The sequence below is a fragment of the Dipodomys spectabilis genome, unplaced genomic scaffold (assembly GCF_019054845.1).
Source record: "Dipodomys spectabilis isolate Male_0828 unplaced genomic scaffold, ASM1905484v1 ptg000114l, whole genome shotgun sequence".
In the NCBI taxonomy this organism is placed as follows: Eukaryota; Metazoa; Chordata; class Mammalia; order Rodentia; family Heteromyidae; genus Dipodomys; species Dipodomys spectabilis.
Genome location: NW_024870791.1, coordinates 620,396 through 640,657, shown reverse-complemented (window position 1 = coordinate 640,657; position 20,262 = coordinate 620,396).

The following is a 20,262-nucleotide window of genomic DNA, read 5'->3' as shown; positions in this document are numbered from 1 at the left end:
TTCCTTATGATTGGTGTAATATTATTTTTTCTGGATCAATGGAATTGCTTCATACTGAAGTTGTTTCTTCATAGCAAAAGAAAAGTTAGCAGAATATAAAGAGAACAGAATGGAAGAATATTACTAGCTAAGCATCAGGCAAGGGTTTTCATAACTAACCCATAGTTAGAGATCAATAAGTTAAACCCAACAAAAATAAACCCTCAAACAAACAAGAACCCAATTAATATATGGGATAAAGATTTAAAGATAACTTCTTAGAAGTAGTAAGAATGACAAATATACACATCTCTCTCCATAAAAGAAATGCAAATCCAAACACAACTGAGATTCATCTCACCCCTGTTACAATGTCATGAAAAAATGAACAATCACAGATACTGATAGGGTTGTGGCCCAAAGGAAACTCTATTAAACTGTTTGTGGGAATGTGATCTTGTTCACCCCTTTTGGAAAACACTGGAAGTTGCCAACAGAACCGAATAGAGAGCTACCTATGATCCAGCAATTCCACTTAAGAGCATTTATCCAATAGAGCAGAAACAAGGCCGCACTGCAGCTATCAGAACAAACATGTTTATGTTACATTATTTTCTGTAGCCAACATATGGAATCAGCTCAGATGACTCTCATTGTAAAAAGAGATCAAGAATTACATATGTATATATGTATTATATATACATATAAGTTATATATATATATAATTTTATTGATCCCTAATCACAAGTATGTATGTATATACATATATATATATGTATACATACATACATACATATATACATATGTATATATACACATAAATGCATACATATATACATACATAATGGAGTTCTGTTCATCCATAAGAAAGAATAATATAGCACCATTCGTAAGGAAAATGAAACACTTAGAAATAATCATATTCAGTGAAATAAAGCAGACCCAGAAAAACTTAGGTTGCATGATTTTCCTCATTTGTGGTAGGTACAAGGTGCCTATTAATGTAAAAGTAAACACACTGGATGGTATGCAAGGAGGTACAAATGAATTATCTGAAGTGTCAGAGTTCATGGAGAGTGAAAATACCCTAAGTTTCTTAAAAGACTAATCAAAACCCAACAAAACAATTTCCAGTAAATGTGTACTGCAAGAGAGGACGGGGGGGGGGGCGCAATTTGAGAGGGGTAGGAAATTGAAGGTGAAAAGAATAGAATACAGGCAAGAATCCATTGTTTACTTCCCAGAATTGAAATATACAAAGGAAGGCATAGTGTTAAATGAGAGTGAAGATGTTGAATTGATAACAGAATTCCAGGTGCTTGTACACATAAACTGCTTTGCTAAATGGCAAGTAATTCGATAACATAATATTGAGATATATAAGGACTTTTGTTGATTGGGAGGGGTGGATGAGAATGTTTAAAGTGATGACATTGATCAAGATGCACTGTATCCATAAACTGTTTCAATGAATGGCAACACCTTTGTACAACTACTTAAAGATAATAAAAAATATTTGGAAAATTAATTATGATAAACTGTTTAGTGAATGGCAACTCCTTTGTACAACTACTTAAAGATAATAAAAATATTTGAAAAATTAATTATGATAGTTGATTAGAGTTGAACCTCAATTTAATTCCCATTTAAGAATATTTTTAACTTGGGGACTTGGAGAATAAATTTCAAATAATAAAATATTATGAATCCTTTTTTATCAGAATTTTTGATATTTAACTCAAACTACTGTGCTTTCTGTCAACCATTGGGCTTTTATAAGTGAATTCTTCAAGGTATGTGGCATAAAACCATCAGAAATATATTACCTATATTCTAGAAGCTTGAACATTGATTATAAAAATGGTTGTTCAAAGCAATTCCTTGTCTTATGGGGTTCTACTTTCTGTTTCAGCTTAATCTATTTGCTGGACATCCACATGGCAGAGTAATTATATTGGGCTCCTTTTATCAGGATGATTATTGTGGTGTCATCTGTGAAAGGCTGATTCTAATGTCACCAGAAAGGGAAATAGAATTTCAACATGTGTAACTGAAAGGAATTACATCGTCCAATACACTTTGCAACGTTTGCTTTAACTCAGTGTAGTGTATCATTTGGATAATTTTTCATAGAGGATAATAACTTAAGGACAAGCTTATATCATGTGACTTAGTGAATGATTCTTCTTACAATGGGAATAATTATCGTGATGGCAAGGTGAAGTATGATAGTTTAGTGGCTCTTGAACCACATTATATATAGCCATGTTATGCCATGTACAGCCTTTCTAAGGTCCTTCTGATGTATTTGAACAATCTCCGATGAGTTAATTGCTTTCAGAAATATTCATTTGAACCAACAAATACAGATCTCCTTTGATTGTAATTACTTTCTACTATTAGGCCTCCCACAGACACCAAAATCAGAGGATTCTAATTTCTCTGATAAAATACATAATAAAATTTTTATAATTAATATAATATGAAGAGTGTAATATTAATTGCATTATAAATACAGTATTCACATTATATAATATATTAACATCCTTTGGTTACATCAATTTTTAGAATATTTATAACTAAGTGTAAATTGCTTGCAATGTATAGAAAATGAGAAAAAGATTCACATACATATTACTACAGATGCAAACAGATTCACCTGGTTATTTATGATGCTTCATTTGTTGGTTTCATTCATGCATGGAGAGCATGAGAAGAAGTGAAAATTGCAAACTTAAATTTACTAAAGGGTTAATTACATGAAGTTTATGTTGGACTAATAACAGATTTTATAAATTAAATTGTTTTGTCCCTTCCTTTCTCCCTGCCTCCCTTCGTTCCTTCGTTCTTTCATTCCCTCCTTCTTTCCTTCCTTCCTTTTTTCCTTCCTTCCTTCTTTGTTTCCGCCCTCCTTCCCTCCATCCCTACCTCTCTCTCTTTCTCTCCTTTCGTTCTTTCTTTCTTTCTTTCTTCCTTCCTTCCTTTCTTTTTTCTTTCTTTCTTTTTTTCTTTCTTTCTTTCTTCCAATCTTCCCTTCTTTCTTTTACTCAGAATATTTCTTATGGCTATGGAAAAAATACCTACTGTTGTACTCCAAGGTGTTATGATTAATTATATATATTAACTAGTTTAATATTAATTTTAATAACCTATGTTTATCTTAAGACAAATTATACTAAAACAACTTCACAAACATTGCAAGATATATGACAAATATTACTTTTCATGATATTGTTTATTTCTTCAAACTAAAATAAAAATTTTGGTATAATATTTTGTGTGTGTTTCTTGTGATTTGAACTCAAGACGTATCCCTTAGGTTTTTTTTTTCCCCCTCAAAGATATTGCTCTATCATTTGTGTCACAGTTCCATTTTTGGCTTTGTGTATGTGTGTGTGTGTGTGTGTGTGTGTGTGTATGTGTGTGTGTGTGTGTGTGTGTGTGTTTGTGTGTTGTGATGCATGTGTGATTTGTGTGTGACATATGTATGTGTGTTGTGATGTGTGTGGGCTTTGAACCCCAGCGTACTGAGTAGTAAGGATTACAAGATTGAGACACCCATATTCAGCACAGATTTAATATATCCAAGACTAAATTAAATTTCATATTATTTGAATTCTAGGGGCTCAAATTAACAAATTAACATTTAGATATTTATTTAGTTATTAAACCTGAACCTGCAATTTGAAAAACAGTTTTCATTTTTTTAAAAAGATATACACTCAAAAGTTGAAATGACAGAATCTTTGGACAAATTGAAATATTCTATTATTTAAAAGCAAAAAAGGGATAGTTAATCAAATTTTTCATGTCAGCTAAAAGCAATAGGCTCTGTCATGCTGAATGAAGCAATTTTACATTGAATTAAATATTATCTACTGTGGTCACATGATTTTCTCTTCCTTTAAACCTAAACTATATTTGACATAAAAATGTAGATTCATAAAATTTTTGAGTATATAAAAATCTCAGTTTTTGGTCATGTATTTCTGAGGTTTGAGTAACAAGTAATTTCAGAGAAACACTGAATTTTGTGTATTTTATGTCAACAGGTATTTTTATAAATTGAATTAATTTCAATATGAGATAACTAAAGCAAAATAATCCATCACTTATCCAATAATTCCAATAGACTTGAATATAACTTATTTTTGAATGGCAGGAAATTCATAATATGCCTGCTCTCTATAGAATAACTAAGAAATAAATGATAGTGATAATATTCACTTTTGTTTCAACTGGCAAGAAAGAACCTCACTATAGAGGACAAATACTTGATTGGAAATGCCATAAGATTATGAAAAATTCAAGTCATTATGAGTTAGATGAAATAGTCATTTTAGAAGGTTAAAAATGAAATTTCTTGAAGCTTCTTTATCTGTTAAATAAAAGGTATTTGCACTCAAAATATTTCATTCATCTCTCCAGCAATGGTAAAACCAAACGACCTCTATGCCAAATAGCTTCTCTGCTTAATTCAAGTAAATATTTAGGTGTCCCTAAATATTCTGTTGTAGTTATCACAATTGTATAGAAATATTATGCACCACTCTAGAAATTAAATCTGAAATCATAAAGGATTGGGATTAATAATTAGCTTTCACTATGTTGCCATAAAGAGGTGAACCCTTTCAAGTGGGCATAGTCGTGGAGATTTGGTCACTGAGAAAGAGTGATCAAAAAGGATGCTAAGATCAAAATCCTTTCTTCCTCTTCCTTCTTTTACTTCCCTGTCTCCTTCTATGCAGCGAACGCCTTCTCGGCCAGCGAGGAAGAACGACCACCACACCAGGAGTCTTCTCAGATCACACTTTATTGGAGAGCCTTTTAGTTGAAGGGAGAGCTTGAGCGCAAGAGAGCGAGCAAGGAAATGCAGCCGCTTATATAGGGTTTGGAACACGGGTCGCTTCAGGATTGGCTGTCCGCCTTCTACCGTCACCAGGTGCCACGGGATTGGCTCAGGATTCATAATGATGGCGCATACGCACAGCTGGGGACTCGCAGCCCCGCCAAGCACTTGCCTAATATGGAGTTGTTTACTTCTAAGCTGAAAGGAAGTGGGCGCCATCTTGTAATGGCGTTTGTCCCGGCTCCCTGCACTTCTACCTTTCCCTCTTCCCCTCCTCCACTTTCTCCCTTTCCTGACTTCAATTCCTCCTCTTCGTTACTTCCTGGTTTCCGTGAATACACATACTCCATCACATGTTCCTGACATTGGGTAATGTGCCACCACCAAACCAAAGCAATGATGATAAGAAACATAAACTGAAATGTATAAACGCAGAAGTCAAGATTAATCTTTCCTTCTTTTATGTTAATTTTATAAAGTATTTTGTTATATTATTAGGAGATTGACACAGCACGCTTTCATTTATTATAAGGGATAAAATTTACTGGAAAAAAATCTGACCAACATCGCCCTAATGAAATGATTGATTAAATTAATATTATATTAGGACAAATCTACTTTAAAATATTAGATATACTTCAATAAGAGGCAAACAATTCAACACTATTGTTTGCTATGAAAAGACAGCAGAATTCACCCTGTTCCTCAAGGAAATTGACCTATTATTGGCAGTATTGTCAATTTAATAAATGATGTAAGAAGACTGAAGAACATTTCAACCCAAACTGCATGATATAAAATTTACTTTGTCCCCTGTAAACAACCTTTTAATTCTATGTCTTGTTCCCAAAATGACTTGTATTTTATTCTAATCACATTTTTTAATTAACTTGAAGTGGTTTTATGGAAATTGCTGTTTGACAAAGCAGTTTATGAATAGTGTTCATTGAGGTTTTTTTTAAATTTTTTTCTCTCCTGAGGTTTGAACTTTGGGTCTGGGCGATGTCCCTGAGCTCCTCTGAATGAACGCTAGAACTCTACCACTTGAGGCACAGCAGCACTTTCAGATTTTTCTGAGATTTAATTGGCGATAAGAATCTCACAGACTTTCCTGGCTGGGGTGGCTTCAAACCTCAATCCTCAGCCTCCTGAGTATCTAGGACAGCAGGTGTGAGCTGCTAGTGCCTGGCTTAATACAATGCATCTTTTTTTATATTTAGGCTAGCCCTGGGGTTTGAACTCAGGGCCTTGGCAATGTCCTTGTGCTTCTTTTCCTCATGCTAACACTCTACAACTTGTGTCATAGTGCCAATTCCATCTCTTTTTTTTTTGTTTAAGTAGTACTGAGGAATCAAACCCAGGGCTTCACACATGCAAGGCAAGCAGTCTACCACTAAGCTACATTCCATGGCCAGTACAATGCATCTTGATGATCATTATCCCTCATCCCTCTCAATTCTCTCTCATCCCTATATTTACATAATTTTTTAGAATATTCACTCACTCACAATATCATGTGTAGTCACTCAGAGAATATATCACAGATCATATTTTCTTGATAGTCTCATTCATCAACATACTAAACTTATACATTACAGAATTCTGTGCTTTTAAATTCTAAATTATCACTCAGATTCACTGACTACTATTCTAAAATTTTTCCTAAGGTTAATGCAAATATACTCTGTAATTCTTCGATAAAATACAATGATTCTTAGAATGTTAAAGAGTTGATGTAAGAACATCACCCTCAGTTCTAGAACATTTTATCATTGCTACTCTCTCAAAGTACTGCAATATTTATCAGTAATTACTTCCTGTCATCATTTCAACCTACCCTCCCCTTGAGCAGCTATTATTTCATATTCTATATCTACAGATGTGCCAACATTAAAAAGCTCATGTGATCAGAAAATATAATCTATTTTATCCATTTAGCCCATGTAATATTACTGTTTCCAAAGTAAGTCCATGCAAATTTTTCTCATGGATAGAACATATTGTTTTATATGCATGTGTATACTGGTATAACATCTTCAATGGGGATTTCAATATTTTATTATATGGTATTGTAAAAGGTTTTGCTATGTATATTCTTGTACATGTGTCTCATTGGACTTATGTTGAAACATATTTTGTATATAAAATTATGATTCAACATCCTGGATCATAGAGGCAACTCTATGTGTACTCTATGTGTAATATCTTAAAGATCGCCAGTATATTTAAGAAACTGTATCATTTTAAGTGTCAAACACCAATGTATAAGGATTCCAATTTCTACATAGTGGTTGTGCAGGGCTATCTTATTGTTGTTTCTATTTCCCCTAATCTCTATATGTATGCAATGTCTAGGTATGTTATGATCTTTCCATGTCTCCCTTTGTTGTTGTTATATTACTATAGAGATATGTCTTTGGACTTTTTGATAACTTATTCAGGATGGCTAAAGTTTTTCATTGTCATTAATATGCTCTTAATATATTTCTGATTCGTCTCTTTAAATAAATGTATATGTATACATATTATGTGTACATATACATATATTCATACTTAATATGTGTATATATACAAATACCTATAGATATGTATACATATATATGAATATACAGATGTGTATGTACATGTATATAGACATATGTATATTATTATTTTCATTTGTCTGTAAGTTATCATTTAATTTTATTTGCCAAACATATCCTTTATTGATTTTACTTTATTTTATTTTATGGTTAAGATGTTGTACAGAAGGGTTACAGTTACATGAGTAAGGCAATGAGTACATTACTTGTTGACCATTGTTACCCCTTCCTTTCCTTGTTGTTGTCCCACTATTCCTTCCTTCCCCCAGCTCCTACATTCCTATCATCCCACCACTCGCAGCATGAAGTGGTGAGTTCGTTTCCAATATACTGTCTTTGTGGGTATCTTTGTTGCAGTGGGTCATCCTGTGTCCTTGTTTCAGCATTTTGGAATTCACCTTCCTCTCCAAAGATTTTATGTGTGTGTGTGTGTGTGTGTGTGTGTGTGTGTGTGTGTGTGTGTGTGTATACAAGATGTACGGTATCAAAATCGAGTATAGTGGCAACAGGGGATATGCCATAGGGGAAAGAACATACAAAGGAAACAACAAAAATGAATAAAATGATGTTGTACATTACAACAGTAACAATAAAGACAGAACGCTCAAACATGTTCTTTACTAACAAGGTAATTATTACAGTCATGTCCTTAACATTTTTGGAATTCGCAAAAATGGTTTTTAGCATTCCATGTGGATTTATATGTTCAATTTTTGCTAAATCTATTTACTCATAACGTACCTGACAGCTCTCTTCTGAAACCAAAAAGACAGTCTTCTATAGCTTGGTTCCAAACCACTTCTATTTTTAACTTATACTAAGAATACTGTCTCAAGCCCAGTGCCGATCGCTCACACCTTTAATCCAAGCTACTCAGGAGGCTGAGATGTGAGGATCACGGTTCAAAGCCAGCCTGGGCAGGAAAAGTCCATGAGATTCTTATCTCCAATAAACAATCAGAAAACCAGATGTGGCGCTATGGCTCAAGTGGTAGAGCTCTAGCCTTGAGGAGAATAGCTGAGGGACAGCACCCAGGCCCAGATTTCAAGGCCCACAACCAAGACCACCACCACCAACACCACCACCACCACCACCACCAACAACAACAACAAAGAGAATACTGACTCTAAGAAACAATAACATTAAGCAGTCTTAAAGATAGGCTCAAGTTTAACATTTTAGTATTATCTTAGATACCAACAGACTTCTAGTCTGATGAGCCATGAGCCCTCAGAATGTTGACCAAATGTTTTAGTTTGTTTACACAATTACTATAAGTATTTGGACTTTTTGATAACTTATTCAGGATGGCTAAAGTTTTTCATTGTCATTAATATGCTCTTGACATATTTCTGATTCGTCTCTTTAAATAAATGTATATGTATACACATTATGTGTACATATGCATATATTCATACTTAATATGTGTATATATACAAATACCTATAGATATGCATACATATATATGAATATACAGATGTGTATGTACATGTCTATAGACATATGTGTATTATTATTTTCATTTGTCTGTATCTTATCTGTATCTTTCTTTCATTTCACCACAGAAACTGTATTTATCCTTTATGTCATATTGAATACCAATGCCTTTGGAAGATATTTATTAATTGGCGTATATTAATTGTACAAAGAAATCTTATTGAAATATTTTACACACTCACATATTGATCAAGGGACTGATTAACCTGTTTCTGTATTTCTCCATTCCCATTGTCCCTTACTTCTCAACTGTTTACTGTGAATTTCTTTGTGCTAACTCTACACACTGTCAAAATGTATTAAAGTGATATTCACCCACCGTCATTGAAAATTATACAATGCTGAATATAAAAGCAAAATTATATAATCTAAATAAAAATCTGAATAAATGGGGACATATCATTTTTGTGGATTAGAGGATACAATTGAACAAAGATATAAATTGCCTCCCTACTTTTTGATCAGTCATGGGGCTTGAAATCTGGGCCTAGGTGCTGTCCCTCAGCTCTTCAGCTCAAAGTGAGGGCTCTACCTATTGTGCAACTGTGCCACTTCTGGCTTTCTGGTGGTTAATTGGACGTAAGTGTCTTTCAGACATTCTTGTTCCGCAATCCTCAGATCTCAGCCTTGTATACAGCTCGAATTACAAGCATGAGCTAACAGCACCCAGCATCACAGTTTTATTTATAGGTTTATGACAATTTCTAAAAACACCTGACCAGCACTCTTTGACTCATTGACAAAGGAAAATAAACTGGAACATATTTCTCTGTCGAATATTAAACCTGTTAGCGTAAAATGTTATGTTTGTAGAGGAAAGATTACACAGCTCAATGTGTCTGTAAGGCACCATATTAGAACCACATAATTATTATCAAGGAATATTTAATAAGGGGTAAAACTAAGTATTTGTGGAATGAAATTCTCATTAATAAGTGGTGATAGGTTAGACAGTATTGGGGAGAATTAAAGAGTGAAAATTGACTTATTGAAATATTACCTTCAAGCAGGATTTAAACATGAATATAAAACAAAAGGAGTGATGTAAACATAAAGCAAAGAAAGATGTCTTGACAATTTTGGAGATGAAGCATTCTTAACTTACACATTAAAATTATAGGAAAGGAAAACTTGATATAGTCGAAGTCAATAAAAGTGTAAAATAATTTGGTCTGTGAAAGCTCATATACAATTAGTGAATAGAATTTGGGAGCAGGGTCTCATCAATTTCGTCCTAGCTACTTGGGACGCTGTGATTTGAGTATTGCTGTTTGAAGCCAGACCACAAAATAAAGTCCCTGAGAATCTTAACTCTGATTAATCAGCAAAACACAGATGTGAGGTATGACTCAAAGGGTTAATTGTTAACAAAATGCAACAAATCTCAGGGACCCTGAGTTCAAGCCCCAAGACGGTACATACATGTACAAAAGTAATGGTAGTAATTCTAATAGTGAGGAAGATGATGATGATGATAATGATGTTGATAATGATGATGAAGGGTACTCGTAGTCAAGGATAAAATATTTGCAAATCTTATAACTGAAGAATGCCTCAAATCTAGACTGTGCATAGAACTCTCAAAAACTAATAAGAACATCAATTCAAAACCAGCAAAATACATCTTGTGTAAAAAAAAACACAAGAAAAACATCATCAATCCTCAAATAAATGCACATTAAAATAAAATGACATCACAAAACATGTATGGGAATTACTTAACATAAAACAATAATGACCTTAATACTGATACCAAGAAACAGAGAAACTGAATGTTGGTAGAAATGTCAAATTGGAAAGCTAATTCTGAAAACATTTTGACAGGTTCCTAGAATATGAAATATGCAACCACCCACACCATAGCACAGGAATTGAGCTCTTCAGGCTTTGTCTCATAGAAATAAAATGTAACATTCACCCAAAAGCCAAAACATAGGATAATAACAGCATTATTTCCTCTAGTCACAGGATAATAACAGCATTATTTCCTCTAGTCAAAGAAATGGAAATCAATTCAGGCTTTCTTCAGGTAAATGGGAAACGAATTTTGCTACATTCTCTAATAACAGAACCCAAAGGCAACTCGAGTGAGTACAATACAATATTAAGGCATAAATTAACTGGGAATAATCTACCATAGATTTGAAGGTAATCTTAAAAGCTTATTTATTGCATGGTATAGAAGTCGGTTGCCAGGATGAAACAGGTTTGGGATGGGACAAAGAGAAGTAGTGGGTTTAATTATTAAAGGGAAGCATGAAACAGACTTATTTTTGGTAAAGTAACGTATCTGTAGATATGGGATATTCATATAATTGATAAAAATATATTGGACTTAATATGTGCAAAAAGTAATTAAAATAACTGAAGTATTTGTGAAATATTAATGTCATACTTGTGATGTCATACTATATATAAATAAATTGGAAAAAGTATTCAACGGATTTATCTGTGTTATCATAACATCATAAAGATCCATATTAACCTCAGTAGACTTTAATGATATCTAGAAAACAGAAGTTAACATTGAATGTTTACATTGAAAAATAGTCTAGGTTCAAGTTTCAGATGAATCACACCTTGCTAATCAGAAGACAAATTTAGAAGACTGATATCAGGGCCAGTTTTGACAAAATTCGTGAAAAATTACCAAAAAATAAGCTAGATATAGTGTAAATTCCCTGTTATCTCCAACTTTTGGAAGCCATAGGTAGATATCACCGCTCATGGAGATTTGGCCTGAAAAATAATCTAAATTGGTTAGATCCTTAGAAACTTCAAGCACCAGTAGTGCCAAAAGAACAAAGAAAAGAAGAAAACAGAAAGGAAAGGATAGAAAAGGAAACTATTTCCTCTTCATACTTGTAGTTTCATGTCGTCATTAGGTAAAGAATTGAGAGTATTTGTTTACTGTCTGAGGATTCAGGCCTCTCTAATATGAAAGCATTTATTTCAAATAATTATTGTATTAATACTATTTATTAACTTATTGTTCTTGGAGATTGAACCCATGGCTTTGTACATATTAGTCTAGTTCTACAACTGAGCAGTATTCCAGCTCTCGTACAGTTTTGGAAATTCTTTATGAATTCTTCAATAGTTAGCTATTCTACTTTTCATCTTATCTTTTCTCTCCCACCTTTTCCACTACATATTTTAGTTCATGTGTTGAAAACTTTCCTCAATTTTATCTTCTATACGTAGAATCTTGCTGCTGAGTTTACAGAGAAGTCGGTTTTTTATGACACTTTTTAAAAATATATACATATATATGTAATTCACATGTATGATTGATTCTTTGAGTTCATTACAATAAGCAACATTTATCTCATCATATGCACATTGGTATTGAGCCATTGTGATCCTCTCCTAAGAATAGCTTCCCTTCTTCTTGCCATGTGAATGCTTAGAGGGCTGTTAGTTAATCATGTCCAAGTGTAATTATTTGTCTTTTACTATCTGTTGTATTAAATTGTAGATTTATGGACATGGTGCAATTATTACAAATGAGGAAAACCATGCAGCATATATTTAATTGGACCTGGCTTATTTCACTTAATATCATTTTTTTCCAGTCTTTCCATTTCCTCAGGAATAGTGTAATGCTATTCTTTCAAATGGAAGCACAGAATTCCATCAATACAAGAGAATTGAAAACCCAGAAATGAATCCACTCCTATAGGCACTTAATCTTTAATAAGGGAGCCAGAAACACAGGATGGATGAAAGACAGCCTCTTCAAAAAATTGTGCTGGTAGAATTGGCTTTACTCAGAAAACTGAAGTTAGATCCTTATATATCCCTCTGCACCAGAATTGATGCCAAATGGATCGCAGACCTCAATGTAAGTCCAGATACCTTGAGAATGTTACAGGAAGAGTTAGAGGAAACTCGAGGGCTCCTTGGCACAGGTCACAACTTCGAAAGTATGTCTGGATAAATGAGATTACATCAAACCAAATAAATCATTTGTCAGACTCAAAAGCCATGAAGAAAAAAGTGATAGTGTAGCACAGATTTATTAGGGAGCAAACCTATAGATGAGAGTCTCAGCCAATGCTAAACCCTTACTGCATTTTATAACTAGGTTATATATTATGGTTTTACATGAATACAAGTGTTTTCTGATGGGGATTAGTAAGAAAACAACTAATGCTAAAACACAGATAGCATGTAGAATGAGTTGTAGCTGGAGAAAGGGCGGGATTAAGGCGGGGGGGGGGTGTAGTTCAAAGACTTGGTTTGGTGCCAGCGAAGTAATGTAATGCTGCACAATGGAAGAGGTGTAAAGCAGGAGTGGTTATAAACAAAAGCACTGGTCTTAAGCCTCAAAATAAGGACCCCAGTCGTGTGAACAAAGCAGTCTCTAACATGAGATTCTTTTTAAATTAACAAGAACGATTTTAGATTTTTAGAGTGGGATGGTGCATAGTCACAGGCAATGTTTGCTATGTCAGGTAATCCAGTCTGCTCTTTCAAATATTACCCAATAGCCAGGTTTCAATTGAAATGACTACAATGAGATTGTACAAATGAGACTGTGACTTTTCCCTCTCATGAATCAAAATTCTGTCAAATGATTTCTGTCTTCCAGATGTTTGCACAACATTTCTCATGATCTTTTCTACTATTTTGTCTTCATTATTGATGTTCATAATATTTTTTGTAGTTGTCTTGTGTGTGTATGACATTTATAGGGCTTGAACTCAATGTTTATTGTATCCCTTAGATTTTTTTGTTCATGGTTGATGACAATCTATTCCTTGAGCCACATCTTCACCTTCTGCTTCTTGTCTATTTAGACTGACATTTAACCCAAATCTTCAGGTCTTAGCCTCCTGAGTTTCTAGGATTCTACACATGAGCCGCAAACACCAAGTTTACTTTACCATTATTTTAATTATGTGTTAGAAGAAAGTGGAAGCATATTTGTGTTAAGTGTGCAATTTTCAAATATAAGTTTGAATCAATTTGATATAACTGTTATCAATTTTAAGTTAAATCAATGAATATTACACATTCCCAAAGAAATATAATTGGAAACAAAAGGCATAATTTTGTTCTTAAAACAAGTAATGGAACCATTAATTTCTTTCACTTTACAAATCATGTTTTATATAACTTTAATTAGCAGACTTCCATGACTATAAGTAAATCTAATTATTGTATACCACAAGATGTAAAATGATTATAGTTAAGAGTTGATATTTCATCAGAGCCAGAAGATAAGGTTTTGAGCATTCTCACTAAAAAGAAATGTTACACAACATATACATGAATGGGATTACCATTGAATACTTCATAAATATGTAAAAACCAATTGTGTAGCTAGGTGCTAGCGGCTCATGCATGTAATCTTAGCTACTAAGGAGGGTGAGAGCAGAGCTGAGAATCATGGTTCAAAGCCAGCCTAGACAGGAAAGTCCATGAGACTCTTATCTCCAATGAGACACCAGAAAACTGGCAGTTGCTCAAGACAGAGAGCACTAGTTTTGAGCTGAAGAGATGAGGGACAGTGTCCAGGCCCAGATTTCAAGCCCCATGACTGAAAATGAACTAAAAAAGTTAAAAGTAAACATATTTTGACATAAATATTAAAATATATTCTAAAAAATTTAATTTCCTTTTTCAAGTTTTTAAAGTTTTCATCATAGAGGTCCTTCACTTCTTTGGTTAAGTTAATTCCAAGGTATTTTGTTTTTGAGGGCTATTACAAATGGAGTTACTTTCCTAATTTCAGCCACACTTTTCTCATTGTTGGCATACAGAAAAGCCATTGATTTTTGAGGGTTAATTTTATACCCTGCTACTTTGCCAAAGTTTTGAATCAGCTTGAGTAATTTGGGAGTGGAGTCTATGGGATACTTTAAATACAAGATCATGTCATCTGCAAAGAGGAAGAGTTTTATTTCTTCTTTCCCTATTTGGATACCCTTTATGTCTGCATCATGTCTTATGGTTGTAGCTAGGCATTCTAATAGTAGGTTGAAGAGAAGTGGAGAGTGTGGACATGCTCCTGGATTGGAAAGATTAACATCGTGAAAATAGCAATACTTCCCAAGGCTATCTAAAAATTCAATGGGATACCTATCAAAATTCCAACCTCATTCTTCAAGGAAATAGAAGAGGCAATCCAAAAATTCATATGGAACAATAAAAGACCCAGAATAGCAAAAACGCTCCTCAACGGAAAGAACACTGCTGGAGGAATATCAATACCAAATTTCAAACTCTACTATAAATCCATAGTAATCAAAACAGCTTGGTACTGGCACAAAAACAGACCTCAGTACCAATGGAATAGAATTAAAAACCCAGAAATGAATCTACAGACCTATAGCCATCTAATAGTTGATAAGGGAGCTAAAAAAAATAGAACGGAAGAAAGACAGCCTCTTCAGGAAATGGGGCTGACAAAATTGGTTAACTACTTGTAGAAAACTAAAGCTGGATCCTTCTATATCACCCTGTACCAGAAATCAACTCCAAATGGATCAAAGACCTCAGAGTCAAAGCAGACACTCTAAAAACATTACAGGATGGAATAGGAGAAACCCTAGGTCTCCTTGGCTCAGGTCGAAATCTTCTTAAAAGAGACCCGGAAACACAACAAATCAAAGAAAGGTTGGAAAAATGGGATTGCATGAAGTTGCAGAGCTTCTGCATGGCAAAGGACATAGCTAGCAATATTAATAGAAAGCCAACACATTGGGAGAAGATCTTCATTAGTCATACAATGGACAAGGGTCCCATATCTAGAATATACTTGGAACTCAAAAAATTAAATCCCCCAGGAACAAATCCTCAAAGAAACAACTGCCCAATAAATAAGTGGGCTAATTACTTAAAGAGAAATTTCTCTGAAGAAGAAAGAAGGATGGCTAATAAACAAATGAAGAAAAGCTCAACCTCCCTAGCCATAAAGAAATGCAAATCAAAACAACATTGAGATACCACCTCACCCCAGTTAGAATGGCAAAAATCAAGAAATCTAATAACAACAGATGCTGGAGATGATGTGGACAGAAGGGAACCTTACTGCATTGTTGGTGGGAGTTTAAACTTGTCCAAACTCTTTGGAAAGTATTATGGAGGTTCCTCAAAAGACTCCACATATAGCTCCCCTATGACCCAGCAGTCCCACTTTTGGGCATTTACCCAAATGTTTACACACAAGACCACACTAAAGCTACCAGCACAACTATGTTTATTGCAGCATTATTTACCATAGCTAAGATATGAAACCAACCCAGATGCCCTTCAGTAGATGAATGGATCAAGAAAATGTGGTATATATACACAATGAAATTCTATGCCTCCATCACAAAGAATGACATTGCGCCATTTGTTAGGAAATGGAAAGACTTGGAAAAAATTATATTAAGTGAAGTAAGCCAAGCCCAAAGAAACATAGGTCCCATGATTTCCCTTATTTACAATATCTAGTATATGTATGAGTCAAGCAGAAAAGGTCAGATAAGGTGATGTTAGGAAAATGAACCCTAAGATATGTATTTTAAATGTTTTTTTCTTTCATGCATTTGTTTCTAACGCAATTATAAGATTATTTCTTTGTTGCTTTGTATGTCCCTCCCTTACAGTATAACCACTGCTTTCACTGTATTTGATGTCGGTATAATTTGTGGAGGGGAAGGGGAAAAACAAGTCGTTTAAATAAGGATACATGTGGACCTGTTGCAACAATGAGAAGTAAAAGTTGTCATGTAGAAAACGAACTTTACAACTTGGGGTGGGGAGGATTGGGTGGGGAGGGAGGGAGCATGGGAAGGGATGGGAAGGTTAAACAAAGGAGGAGGCTACAATGCTTGATAAGAAATTTACTCACTATCTTGCCCATGTGATTGTAACCCCTCTGTACAAGATTAAACTAAAATAACAAAAAAAGAGAAAAAAATATTCTAAAAAATTTAAATCTTCACTAGATATAATAGTTTATATAAATGTAGAGCAGTGTTTTCTGGTTTTAGTTGTCATTGAATCAATTGTGTAAATCACACATTTCTCAGTCAATTCATATTTGTATGTTTATACACTTATATGCCATAAGTATAATTAACTGATAAGCGATAGGCAGTGCTGTTTTATTAATCTCCCTAGGGTTTCTAACATTAACCCATCTACCCTAAAATCGATATGTCTTCAAACCTTGTAAAAGGTTTCATCTCATTAGATCAGAAAAGTATAAGCCATAATCATTGTTTGGAACAAGTGTAACATTTTACATGCATTTCACTTAGTTTAAGAACCAAAACATTCAAATCATCTTAACCATACCAGTAATAGCAAAATGTCTTCTGAGCTTTTCCGTCTCTTAAGAGATGAAAATCTTTAATTATACATCTTTTTTTCTGTCCAACATCTTATATCTTCGGAAGATCTTTTTGTATAACCCTGTGTTCCTGATTAGAAGACTGGAACAAAGGCAATAATGAAAATAGCCAAGGAATATACTTGAAAACAATGAAAAACAATCGCATACACTCCTGTTTTCACCGGTTTCAATGAGAATATGCCTTAAAGTTTCATGCTTTTTATTATCATTCAAAGAGCAATAATTAAACTTGAATTAGCAATGAAGAAGAGAAAAGAAAACTTTGTTTGAAAACAGCTTGACTGAACAATCCAACATAAGCATAATGAATTTATATTGTTTTTCTATGTTGTTGCCAAAATAATAGAAAGCAACACCCAAAAGCAGGAAAGTAACTAAGCCAAAGCAATAACGTTTTGCTATAAAATAATTGTGAGGTTCTGACTCTTTCAAAGTCAGGCTTGCAAAGAGGAAAAGTGTATTTGATTTAGTGTGAATGATAAAAAATATAAAATTCCTTTATTAATGTTTTACATATCTTGACTAGGATTTCTCATGTTGGAGAAGAGGAAAGATATGTAAAAGTTAAGATTGTTTGACTATTCCCCAAGATCATTCTTATTTTCAGCTATAGCAACACAAGTAGCTTTGGTTACTCTTAGAATCATGCTTGTTTACATTTAGAAGCTTTATTAGTTGCTGGGTTATAACTGCAAACCCTTGAGTATTAATAAAAAGTCATTTCCTAAGTGTGGAAAGTTGCTGTGAAAAGAAACATAAAATATCAAAGACTTAGCACAGTGGAAACTATTTTCTAGCTATATCACAATCTGTGGGTGTAGATTTTGTTTCACGTTGTTCCAGGGGACCCATTTTTGTTATCTTCTTTTTCAACATCTAGTGATCCTATAACATCCTATGACATCCTGGGAATCTATATCTTCACTGGATTCTCTAATTTCTGTTGGAAAGTTAGGAAGAATAGGAAATTTCGTTTTTGTTTCTGTCATCATATTTTGTATTACTTTACACACTATAATTCAAAATGACATAAATTTTCTTTATAATATTAGGAGACAGATTTCATTTCCATATTCTTACGCTAGCCTTCTACATAAGTTTAGTAGTTAGTAATCCCAAAATGTGAAAATAAAGTTAGGGAGCTTCTTATTTAGATATTATTTAGAATTTCCAGACTTCATTAATGAAGGCCTTTAGTAGAATTTACATCATACACTTGTACAAAGCCGGTGGCAACTTTTTCTTATTCTCAGAAACTAGGACATGTGGTGTCCCTGTAGTTGCATCAGGAAAAGGCCGAAATTTTGTTAGTTTACAAAACCAAATCTCCTGCAAAAAAATTTCTACAAGTTAATTGGCTTGAATAATGAATATTTTCATTTTACACTTCTAAAGGACAGAAATCTAAAAGAAGTCTCACTAGATTAAAATCAAGCCATCTACAGAGATAAAATATTTTTCAGATGATTCTAGTGGAAAAGTAATTTACTTCCTGTTCTGCTTTCCACAAACTTCAGAATCTGGGTGGTTTTCCTTTATCTTCTAATGTAGCATCTTTACATCTTTCTGATGGTTCTTACCTAAGCATGTCCCTTTGAACTACAGCTGGGACTTTTAAGTACCCGTTTGAGTATACTTTCCCCATCGGATAATTACTCAAATTTGTGTTCCTTGGGTAATGAAAGGTGATTGTTTTACAAAATTATATATAAAATGTAAATCTACATTTGAGGGATTAGATGTATGGGGACTATGTATATTTTGGGAAGGTATTTTACTGCCTACCAAAATGAGTGTGTAAGCATTCTTTCTACTATCATATGTTATCCTTTCATTAATTTTGAACAACATATTTCTTCAATGAAATATAACTAGAAAAAATTTAGTTCCTGAAAGCATTTAATCCTGATTAAAACATTGTCATGTAAAAGAAATCTTAAACGCTAAAGAGCAGCTCTTGAAACAGTTCTGGAACTATCACTTTTTATACACTTTGCTTAAAAATCTCTTTTCAAGAGCATTTGATTGTTATTATTTTGGAATTATGGTTAATATTTATTTGACTGCTATTTTTAAAGAACGCACCACCCAATACTGGTTCTTTTCTTCTAACATTTTTGGGTCTAATCTAGTTCTGAAAGAAACACAGTTATTTGAATTACATGAACTGCTTGTTGAAGTTGAATCAGTGTGGAGAAGAAAAGGAGAAAAAAGATGTCTCTGTGTGTATGTCACGTTAAAAATGTATCTAAAAACTATGTATATTAAAATCATCTATTTTTCATTATGTTTAGATTCTGATAAAATTTAGCCTCTCAACTCACACAATGTTAATGCAGTCTTATTTCATACCTCCTAAAAGCAAATGACAAATTACTATTTATTTTAGAAATATTCTTTTTAATTTTTAAAATTCTATTTATTTAAAAAACTATATTTTTAAAAAGTTAGCCAAAGCAAATGGTGTATTAGTTATTTAGAGTCATGTTCAGACTCTATGACGGAAGCCAGAAAGGGAAAATATTCATGTTTTTATTCTTCCTCTTGCCACTCTGATTTACTTCATCTATTTCTGAAAGAATGAAATTCTGGCTTTGAAGCCTTTTGCTTGATATCCACAATGTGTCATTCTTCCTTTATTAATAGGAGAATTTGGAGATAGGATGAGAATTCACACTAGAAAAAGGAGAAGAGCAAAAGAGAAGGTGAAATCTAGATATTTTGTTCTTCCTCATCTCAATTACAAGGTCGGGATAATGATTGTGGATATTAGATACAGTGGTCTAAAGTGATTAAACACATTTATAAAAAAGTTAGCCCCACAAGTGATCACATAGATAATGCTTATTTATTAAAAAATGTAAGAGCATAAAACAGAAAGTGTTATCTATTTGTTTAGTACTTATTTATTATTTGTTAAATTTTGGTGTGCTGTAGTCAACTATCATAAAGGTATACAAGAATGGTGAGAAACTAATATCTTAAATATCATATTCTAATAT